This window comes from Rutidosis leptorrhynchoides, unplaced genomic scaffold (assembly GCF_046630445.1).
Source record: "Rutidosis leptorrhynchoides isolate AG116_Rl617_1_P2 unplaced genomic scaffold, CSIRO_AGI_Rlap_v1 contig207, whole genome shotgun sequence".
Lineage (NCBI taxonomy): Eukaryota > Viridiplantae > Streptophyta > Magnoliopsida > Asterales > Asteraceae > Rutidosis > Rutidosis leptorrhynchoides.
The window spans coordinates 63,139-75,855 of NW_027266455.1; positions in this window are offsets into that span (position 1 = coordinate 63,139).

Below are 12,717 nucleotides of genomic sequence, written 5' to 3' on the forward strand. Positions count from 1 at the left end.
GACAACGAAAACATTAAATTATTTAATATATAATTTTTACACAACTTTTAATTTTCCTTTGACCAACTTTCAGCCATTCTCTTCTGAATCCATATCTCCTAGTTGATCTTTAGTAGTTATTTTTCTTTGTTTCAATACTCCATATGACAATTGTCCTTTATATCTCTCCATCTCTTCATGTTGTGTGTTGGTAGAGTCTTTCGCTTTTGATCAAACTTTATCTAATGAATTTGACTCATTATCTTTCCTTGATCTTTCTTTTTCTACCCATATCTTTCTTGTTGAGTCGCTATTCTCTAGATTGCTTCTGGTTGAGTTAGTACTCACTGTTATCTCCCATTTATTAGAACTCCATCTATCTCTGTCATATTGTCATTTGTTTGGTTAATCTTTAGACATGGTATTTGTCGAGACCTCCTTTGTTCTTCTTGTTAAAAATTGAGCCTTCAACTGGTGGCAACGTGATTGAATATGTCTTGAGATTCCACAATGATAACAAATTAGTTGCCTTTTCTCTTTTATGAATGGAACTTGATTTCTTTGTTGATCAGCCGCCCTTATTGCATAAGATCTTCTTTCATTCTTTAGGTTGTCATTCGAGTTAAAGAAAGTATCCCGAGTCTTCTTAATCCGTTCTTTATAATTCAACAATCCTTTTTCATTTTTGCTCAATCTTTGTTCTGACATTTGTATTCTCCTTTCAAGCTCATTATGATTATCACAAAAATAATAATTATTCTGTAGATATTCAAGTTTCTTAAGTAAAAAAATTTCTCATAGAATTTATTTTCATAATGAGAGAATATTTAAAAATTTGAAAATCATAATATTCATTTTTTGTTGATTCTGATTTTTCTTTTGAAATTTTGCCTGGGCTTTGAAAAGTAGTTGAAACAGGATACCTGATATCCTTTACAAGTTCTTCATTGCTTTGTGAATCATTTGTTGTATAAGCACTTGTTACTTCTTTATCATCTTCCTTCTGGTGCTTTCCTCTGTTAAGTGGATTCTTATGCCAAAACTTTTTGGTACTGTTATTTTTTCCTTGATTGCTCTGTGCTTTCTTGTTAGATTGTTTCTGAAGTTTCATGCAGAAACACTTCTTTTGGTCTTCTATATCCAGTTCATGCTCATTCTTCCATTTTTGAATCTTAAGATCTTTATAATCCATATCAGAGCTCAAATTCATGAATTTTCTTTCATGTATTCTGTTTTTTGATTAAGATTCAGATGTTTGGCCCAGAACTTTGCCTGGAGCCACATGATCCATGTAAGTTTGATGTGATTCTTTTTAGAGTTACATGATACTCTTTGTTGCTCTAGTCTTGATCAAGAAGATGTAGAAGCAGTATTTATCTGCTTCCTCAACATGTGTCTTTTTCAAATGTTTGCTTATATTCCTTCTTCTCTTGATATCTCTAGCTATGATCTTTGTATAGAGTGCTAGAGTTCCTTCAATTGTTGATCCATTCATGGCTTGAAAATGATTTCTACCTCCTTGATTTCTTCTATCTCTGTTATTGTTTTCATAATCCAGTCCTTTCTCCATAAGATCCAAGTGTTCAGATTGAGAAGCAGTCTCTCTTCTGAAAACTTTATCTTCTTTCCTGATATGGCTTCTATGTGATATCTTCTGTGGATTACTACCTTCAGGTTGATCATGAGAGTTGACAAGGTCTCTTCCACGTACATATTTATTATATTTGTCAATAATTTTGTTACAATTATCATCAGATTTTCTCCATGTATTATCAAATTATTTATGTTATCATAAACTCTGCAAGAATCTTTGTTTAAATTGACAAATAGATTTTGATCACATAGTTGACTAATGCTAATTAGATTTGTTTTTAATCCTTCTACGAGAAATACATTATCTAATCTAACATTGTCTCTTAGAGCTAAAGTACATTCTCCTATGATCTTCATTTTGCTTTTGTCACCGAATATAATAGACCCATATCTTCTTGGTACTATATTGTTCAGCAGGGTTTTCTCTTTTCTCATGTGCCTTGAACATTCACTGTCAAGTTACTAGTTATAGTCATTGTCTTCATCAAGTTCTCTTGCTATGATTTCGTCTTCTGTTGTATGGATTGTGTCTTTAAGTTCACGTGTTTCATCGATGATCAGTGATTCGATCCAAACTAGACATCCCAAATGTCTGAGTATTTCTTCCCTACTACTTGAATTGTTGTCTTCTTAGTGGTTAAGACTTAATATCACCAAATTACATGACGATCCCGGCTCTGATACCAATTATAATTTGATAGTCCTAACTTTTTTCGACGAAGTCACCAAATGTGGCTACTTAACCAGATACAACTCAAAGCTAATCTAACAACCACTTATAAATTATCTCTATTTTATCGAAGTGATTGATTAAATGTACAAATGATCTACTTAAGAATAATTCTAATACAACTAAGACAATCATATTCTTAAGCTAGAAAACTAAATAGCAGCGGATAAATAGCCAATACTAAATTAAATAGATTACAATTAACTACTTGAATATAATTCTCAGAACAATAATTGTAAAGTAGTAGTACGGTATGAACTAACATATTTTATAATCAATAATCCAATGATAATGCATATTCTAAAAACTGTGAAAGATAAACAAGTACATGATTAGTAGCAATTGGACCAGTACCTACAATCAGCTTATAACCTACAGATAAACTAAGTGCAGCAAAAAGTGGAAAGATAATTCAGTAGGAACTGAACCAGAACTTGAAAAGATCGCCTATGCTCTTGCTGATGCACCTTAGTTGTGGAAAACTGATGATGCCCAAGTCCTTCCTCTGGATTACTATGGTGATCGTGACTTAGCATGACAAAGTATCAAACTAACTCAGTCAATCCGATACTGAGTTAGTACTGTCTGGTCTGATTCAGTTGAGTTGATAATGAACTAGGTACGTCACCAAAGGTTATGAATATTGAGATATATAGATCTGGTGATCTAAGGATTTATTGGGCCGTTTTTGCTACGAACTGTTTGTGTGGGAAAGTCTCTCTAAGTAAAACGTATTTTCTTTATTAATATCGTGATTCATAAATTCGGCTATATGTATATAAAATTTACCTGATACAATCATGATAAACTAATTTATATTAGTTGAATTTATATTTGAGAACTAGTTAAAAACATTAGTAATCATATTTGAAAATGCTATATATACTAATTCAATTTATATTTGAGGGCTAAAACCTTTCATAATCATATTTATAAGGCTATATATGGATATTATATAATTTAAGAAATAATACTTTCAAAAAATAATTTAAGAAATAAACACCACCAGATAGAACCAAATACAAATGTTCTAAACACGATGATGATGTTTGTTTTTCCATATCTTGCTTCGTTTGTCCTAGATCTCCGGTCAAAGTTTAGGTTTCAAATTTTTAAAACTTCAAATCTCGTTCTATTGATGTGATTCTTCATGAATTTCGATAGGTTTTAAAGGGTTAAAAATCATACCTAGTTTCGGTCGGTGAGGGTACGGCGGCGATGGGTTTATCTCGGCCTCGCACGACCTCAACTCCTTCTCCTCTTCTTATCGGCGTCTGGAAAAATACACTTCACTGGAAAAATACAGTTTGTTCCTGTTATGTCCTCTGTCATCACACACACTAATGAGGTTAGTGAATATTAACTATTCATGTTAACTTATACTAATTTGTTCTAATTAAAAGTAGATTATTTTGTAAAGCAACTTAATGTGAAAGAATGTCAACTACGACAACTATCTTAAAAATAGTTTAGTAAACATAATGGGTTGGACGTCTTTCTGAAACACTTATTAGTACTATTATGACAACAAATGGCAAATGTTGAACTGATATTATTATGTTTGCAATTGCAGTTCTAATGGGATATTTGATTGGATTTGATTTTCTGGAGAAATCTTGTATGCATCTTCCCTCGTAACAATGGGAGTGAAGAAGGAATGACATTAGAAGTGAGCAAAAATCCAATCAGGTTAGCTTCTGTTTCGAGTCCATTTCGTCTTTCTTTTCAAATTGCATGTTTTGAAAAATGACATGGGGCCACAGTTTGTTGTTTATAAGATTCTGGTTATGCTTTTGTACGATTGGTAGTAACTCATAACTGCATCATGATTGTAACCATTGGAAGTTATTGATAGAAAATCAACAAACCTAATTGGTTCGAGGAAGAGGAGGTCATCACCTAGCAAACCTGACCTTGGGTTTTATCGACAACGTAGGATTTCGGATCGATTGGCTCGACAATCTTGTCTAAATTGCATTGTTATGACAAATCCTTGGCAACTGCTGACTTATGCAGGTAATGATGTTTAAGAGGAAGTGATAATGACTTGTTCGTGTAGTTTAAACTCAAAGCTGATATTCCCCTACTGGTTTCTGGTTCAAGGAATTAGCTCAATGGAAAATCAAGACGGACAAAGACATAATAATTTAGTAGACATAATGGGTTTCCACTTCAGTTTCATGTGTTGTATTACTTTGTAATCATTAATTATCATATTATTTCTGCACCTTTTTTAATTTTGTTGAAAATACCGAACCGGACCAATTTTGAACCGAACCGAAAAATACTGACAGACGTGTGTCGGTATTTTTTGTGTGTCGGCCCGCCATTTTTAGTCCAATTTATCACGACTAAAAACTTTAATAATCCTATTTATAAAGGTATATGGATATTATATAATTTAAAATGTAAATGAGAGAAGGCAAAAAAAAATCCCCTTTCTATCAATGGGATCCGAACCCAGGGTGCATAAGGTGTACAAAATGTCTCTTGAAATGTCTTACTACTACGACAGAAGTTGCTATGTGTTCTATGTTATGAAAAAAAATTATATGTTCGTTTGGTATTATTAATTTTTTTCCAAAATGTCGGGTGGGACCTCCAACTAGTGTGTAGGTCCGCCCTGCTTAGATTCTTTTATTTTTTTGTTTAAATTAAAATTTAGTTGCGGTGCTTTCTAGTATTATAACAAAGATAACCGCCCGCTTTTAATTGATGAGAGAATGGTCGAATGGAAAATAGGATTATCAATAGTCACAGGCACTAAAAACAGATTACCACCTTCAAATTTGAGTTGGTTCAATTAGCTGAAAGATTAGAGTTAGTTATTACCTCAGCTTCATCTAGTTCCATAACATTCTCCTCTTCAATATTCTCATGTATATTAATATTTTTGACTTAGACAAGCTCCTATATTTTCGGCAGATAATAGAGCATGGCATTCTAGAATCAGATTTTGTTGATTCAGACTGCGAATTTTCGGACTCTAACCTGTTCTACCTGAATTTTCGGAACAATAGTTTCAACACTCCCACCATCGACGTTCAACCTCTCGGCCATGGAATACATCATAGGCTGGGTAGACTCCACTCGTTGACTGATTGAAGATTTCGCAGAACAATGGGGCTAAAAAATACATGCTCTTCCTTAATGACCTTTAGCTCGTAACTCCTATTATCAATTGCCGCCATAAAAAGATAAGGGATAATCATATGATTGTTCACCCTAATTTGAAAAATGGCAGCAATTAAATCTCTTTCTAAAAACCATATCATCCTCAATTTTAACCATGTCACCCCATACACTGCATAATTGTTCGCTCCAAGGAATGCCTTCAATCGGAACTCGAATAAATTTTTCATGATATAATAGATCAGGAGACCATATCTTAGTATTCTCAAACGCCCCTAGCAACCATATTGCACCGATGTTCATAACACACTGACGATCTTCCACCAAGTCAAAAGTTATGAGTAATGCTATTTGTACAAAATTTTGTATACGAAATCCTACATGGAAGTGTAGGTGGCATTGGATATATCATTAAGTATTACTAAAATTAATCAGGACTAGTGATGTGGCTGTTGTCACTTATAATACCATGTAGGATTTTGTATACAAAATTTTTGTATAAATAGCATTACTCCAAAAGTGATTAGGAGCATGGAGTTACTCATCATAATCATTGTTGGAACTGGGTCGGATCCACACATGAGGGTCAACTAAATTCAAATCAACTTATTTATTATAGAAGATTAATAAATTAATTAAAAGATGAAATGATATTAATATTATGAATGACTACACCTTTATATATAAACAGATATCTGTAGGGAGTTTATTATGAAAAGGTGTGACTATTGAAAAATATATGTTTTGGTATAAATAGATGCATTATCCGTAAGAAGTACCTTTTGATAAAGAGGTACCATTACAGTACAAATAGTGTGGTCATTCACCACAATCTTAAGTTCATTCTCATTCTCTAAATCCTACTAAATATATTCTATCATTCCTATAAGAAAACTCGTGGAGAATTCTTGGAGCAATTATTCTGCAAATAAGGTACGCACTTAGACCGTAAACTTATAATATAGTTCGTTTACAACCTGCTTATGTTATCGACTTGTGAAACAAATAAATCGATTTTAGGATAAATACAAGTTCCATGAATTAATGTTCATATAATATATTAAATCTAACATTGGCATCAAAGCTTGTTATATTTGTTTCCCTGTCATTCTTTCATATGGATTATTTATGTAACGTCCCTCCTAGCCCTACTAAGGACTAAGAGGTCGCTACATGCCATTACTTAAACTTCCTTAAGTCTGGTTCAATAAACATGTCCTTAAAAAAAATCTCAATTAGCATACTTTATTTAAATAATATGCTAACATGCACTATATTAGAGAGCCAAACTAGTACATATTTTTTTTTACCGACATCTAAAACATGAAGACCAGACATGAAGTCTATTGCCGCGTAAACCGACTTGAAATATCTCGATTAAATCTGAATCCGAAAAAGCTCGCTTCAATCTTTGATCGTTAACCTGGAGGGAAGAACATAAACAATTTTTCGAAAACGTAAGCATAAAGCTTAGTGAATGAACTATATCTTCTATTAAGTTTTCTTGGACACATTTTTATATCAATATACATCATTTTATTCATACAACATATAAAATATTTAGATATTAAAATCATAATCGGTATAAGAAAATTTTGGACACCGCACTTTATGTATCATAAACTTAACCCAAGTCATGAAAACTGTTTCTAAACAGTCTTAAGTTACTTTAAGACCGGCCACTTCTGGGTTATCCGTGCAGAGGATAACCGCCCAACCTTGGTAGCGGGTTGACTTCAAGGTGGTTGCGTATAAATACGCGACATTTTTGTCCCATTGTCACCATAACGAGAATCATTCAGCTAGAGGTCTAACAAGCATGAATGAGTGTATCATATGCGCATAACCTGTCACTAGGTAGTCTGAAAACCTGACAGAATCTGATTGTCCGTAAATAATTTATCTCTACTTGGACTTTTCTATACTTATATTTCTGAAAACATCCTAAAAGGATTTCCTATAAATTTTCAAGGTCCCTCCAGTTGTCAGAAAATATACATACATATATCACATTGTAAAACCATATATAAACATTTTCATGATAGAAACTATAATACACTCACCTTGTATAACTTGAGCTCTCGCAATGCCGAAAGTCTTCTATACTTTTGGATTTTTCGTTTTAGTTCTCCTATAGGAGATACAAACTATATTTAGTAGCCATAATTGATTTGCTAGCATCTCATCCATACTTTATGCATATAAGTGAAAATGCAATAATATATTTGGGCAACTATTGACTTTTCCTCATACTATATAAACTCTATATTATTTAACATACATCTTTCATATTTGTAATATCCATGTCAAAATCACCTCACTAACACAATTACTTGGAACAAATATTTGAACTACATTATTTCCTTTCTCTACTCATTTCATTAGTTTATGGTCAATTATATATACACCATATTTTACCCAAGAGTCAATGCAGATATTTCATTTAACAAATGAAATAGACTATACAAATATATTCACTTGTCTTGGAATTAGAAATTCATCAGAAATACTGTATTCATGTACTTTGTATTATTTAATCCCACAGTATGTAAAAATTGAGAATAATAAAACAATTCATGTTAAAGTTATATCCACTATAAACTTAAACAAACTATTATAACTAAATCACTAGTCTGATCTCTATTTCGATTTCAACTCATTAATTCATTAATTAAGCTTACGGTATCTTTGTTATTTATACACTCTAATGCAACCTATAACAGCAAAATCAACTTTTTATCATCTGTTTTAGAAAAGAATCGATCATATGAAGTTAAGACCAGGATGTTTTACCTTGATTGATGATGAAACATGCAAATTAACTATGCTAATCAGACTTCGATTAATCTTTTATGATGAAAGTGGAGAAGATTTGGAGCAAGAGAACTTGATCTTTTTTTTTTTAAAGCTTTAATCCATCTGCTTATATCCTCAAGTCAAAATGTCGACTGAGCATCTCTATCTAAAGTAAGTCGGTTTCTTCATTGAGCTTATCTTAGATGTTAGTTAATTAATTTACTAAAATATTAGCTATTGGTTAAGATATTTTTATTTTTTAAAAAACAGTATTCTATACGCAATCAACAAATTCTACTAATTTCCACATTATTTCTTCAACACAATTTCATTTATATCATCTACATTCTGTATATATATTCAATTTAATGGTTAATTACTTCCACTCAATCTACTAATTTTTTATTCAATAAATTTTTAGATTCCTGATGGTTTAGTATTTCTTTTCTTAATATAAATCAAAGTAACATAGACTGCTAAATTTTACCAATTTATTTTTTTAGAATTGATTCATCAAACTTCTATATTTATTATAGTATGATTAGTCCATGATTTGTTAATCTTGTCAATTATTGAATTATAATGAAATGTATGCATGACTATGTTGGTGTCTAATTGTTTAATGTTTATCGAGATTTTCTAATTAGGGTTGCGGGTGTTACAACTCTATCCCCCTAATAAAATTTTGTCCTTAAAATTTGCATACCTTGTTGAAAAAGGTGAGGGTATTTAGTCCTCATATTTTCTTCAGTTTCCCACGTAAATTACGCAATCATAGGACTACATTGTAGGACTTTAACTATAGGAACGACTTTGTCTCTATGATTTTATTTGAGTACTCAACAATGTCCTCCAGGACTTCCTCATTAGTCATCTCATCTCGTAGCTCTATCGCTTGAGGCTTTTATTATATGGGAAAGATCTGGTTCTGATTTTTGTAACATGGATAAGTGAAAGGCACTGTGAATCTGGGGCATCTCTTGCAAAATTCAAGCCTAATACTGCAATGCAGTTAACTAGTACGGAGATGACATAGTTTACCCAAAGGTCACTTATATAAGCCTATAAAACGTGGGTTTAGCTTACCTTGTTTCCCACATCTAAGGATTCCCTTCCGTGGAGAAACTTCCAAAAATACCTTATCTCAATTCTTGAATTCTAAAGGTCTCTTTTGTCTGTTTGTATAACTCTTTTTCCTATCTTGAGTCATCTTTAATTGATATAGAATAATCCTAACTTGTTTAATCAATTCTTGTTTAATGTCAGGAGATAAAACTCTCATATCCCCTTCCTCGTCTCAACATTAAGTGGTTATGCATTTTCTTCCATACAAAGCTTCAAAATATACCATTTGAATACTGGATTGATAGTTGTTGTTGTAGACAACTTGTATTAATCTGATGTATTTATCCCAACTACCTTTGAACTTCAATGCACAAGCTCTCATCATATTTTCTAAATTTAAATGGCTCTTTCTTATTGACCATCTTCTTGAGAATGAAATGTGATACTAAACTTCAATTTTGTACCTATAGTTTGCCGACGAAAATTAGGCTAAAATTTTGAACTAAATCTTGGATCTCTATCTGAAACAATGGATAATGCCGCTTCATGTAGTCTAACTATTTCATTAATATAGAGTTGAGCTTAAATATCCCATGAATATTTCTAACTATAATGTATAAAATTAGCTAATTTGATCACCCTATCGATTATCACCCAAATATATCATGCTTCCTTCGAGTGATAGGCAAGTTTGCCTTTAAATCCATTGTTATATCCTCCCATTTCTAACCTAGGTTTGGTAATATTTGAAGGGTACCTACTAGACTATGATACTCATCTTTCACTTCTTGACACGCTAGTCATCTGGAGACAATTTCTGCTATCTCACTTTTCTTCATCGTTTTCTTCTTCTTTTTCTGATATATTCTCATCTATTTCTTGAGCATCTTTATTATCATCGATCAAGGTAGTTCACAATCTTTAAATAGCTAACAAAGCAACTTTGTTCTCTCCATCTAATTATGCTCCCGTATTCTTCACCTCTATCGGTAAGGATACAAAAGTAACTTTTGAATATATTACATGAGAGTGTGGACTTTCCACTTAAGGCATCAACGACCATATTTGCCTTTCCTAGATGATAGTCAATGATTAGATAATAATCTTTATCAATTCCAGCCACCTTCATTGCCTCATATTTTGTGAGTCAATAGATATTTCAAAACTTCTAAAGGTTGTATGCCATCACAATTGCTTTCTGCTTTATATGATCCATTGAAACATAATTCGAGAATTAATCTCTAGCCTTGATAACAAATACGAGCAGAGTTCTGTCCGATGGAAATATTTAATAATGTAATCATTTCAAAATGGATCCATTCCTTAGTGTATATCTTAACCCTTGGTGATGCTAAGAGTGAATGACATTCCTTTTTTTCGTGATCTCTTAATTGCCCCGACTCAGACTATCACCATTAAGAGAAATCTGGATGCCTTCTTTTTTTTTTTTTTTTTGAATAATCTTCCTTGAAGTTTAATTTGGTATAGCTTCAACAACTACCACACCTTCTCTTCTATCTTTTCATAATCTTCATTAAGATTAAGTACTACCATTACAGAGTATGTTACCTCCATATTTCTTCTTTTTGTCCATCTCTTCTATCATTCTTCGATCTATACTGTGATCATATTAGGATGAGTATTTGACTTGTGGACCTTCTTTCAACCCGTTTAAAAAAAATTCAAAATGACACACCTGGATCCTTTTTGTACATAAAACAAGTAATCAGAATAAAGTAAATATTTTTTTTAAATGATATTTAGGTAGATGACTCATAAAATCATTTGCGTATACATGACTTTTCTTTTTTTTTAAAAAAATTAAAAATAAAAATGATCCACTGTCAACACCTGCTCACGAATTTGATCAACATAGTATAGGTTCCTACTTGAAAATTATTTTCTATCAATATCTTCTAGCTTCACACTTTCTCACTTCATACTTCTTGTAATAACTTCTTCAATATGACAATTACTCAATATATTATGTTACTCATGTAACAATCTCCATCACAACCCTCATACTTCTTCGGATGATTTCTCTTATCGATTCGATTCGAATTGTGAAGGCACTCACCTTTATGCAAACTTTTATTATTTTATTTCTGAGAACTTCTCACTACTATAAACTTTGATTACTATCACTAATTGTCTCTTACTATTCACTTGTACCATAAGCGGCTACTAGACTTAACATGAACTATGATATCCTTACTGTCTGTTAGCATAGGACATTCTAAGAGATTTATATAAATCTCAAGACTGCATAATGCTCTTTAATTACAAAAACCATTACCTTGCTTTCCTTGGAATCATTTGCTACTAATTTTTCTCAAAATATGAGGTAGTCTTTCAAAAATAATTTATATTATACAAGATATAAAAATATACCCTAAATATCTCATAGTAATACATTATTTATACCCAAGAGCTAAAGCACACGTTAATATATATAACATCTTTAACGTACATACCATTATCTGCATTACTAAAAAGTAACTTATCCTAGTTAACCTTTTTCACAACTACTTTCACCTAACTTAATGGTTTCTCGAACCATTTATTTCAAGGTTTTGTTGGGACAATCTGATCTGGTATAGCCTTGCTGGCCATATCGATTGCATAGTCTGGATACAAATATGCATTGTCCTCCATGATTCTTTCCGCACACAGAGCAAGAAGAGCTTGCCTCACTATTACTAACAGTTGATGTAGTCATTGTTTGAATAGTTCTTGAAAATGAATTTGGTAACCCATCTTGATTGATAATGTTATCTTCTTTGCTCTTTGATGAGCTACCTTGCATTAACCGTCTTCCTTTTTCTGTTGCCATTTTCTGGTTTAGAAGATCTTCTATATATGTGGCAAAATACACCAACTCTCTATAATCTTCATGTATGTATGTAACCACTATGTTTCTAATTTTATCTCTAAGTCCTTGCTTAAATCTTAAGCGTCTTATCTCTTCGGTTAAATAAAATCCATGAGCAAAATGGGACAAGTACCTAATTTCTTCTTCATACTCTACGATCGTGTTTTGTCCTTGGATCAAACTTTCAAATGCCAGAGACATTTTTTTCCTATGGGTTTCAGAATAATATGCTACTTCAAACTCCATTTTGAAATCATTCCAAGTAAGAATTTTTTGAGTCGAGGACTTCCTTGATATGTCCTCCCACCATTTAGATGCCCATCCATGCAAAATGTTCTTTCTCAACATCTGATACACACAATATCATAAAAAACCATTCTATTTTTTTAATCCAAATACACGTCGTGTCTGGATTTTCCTTTCCGCTAAATGGTGCTGCTCCTAGTCTTCGAAGTATCTCTATTGGAGTTTGATCATCTCCTTTCATTATCACTCTTGCACGAGGCAATGCTATAATTGGTGGAGGTGGCGATGGTGTTCTAGGAATCCG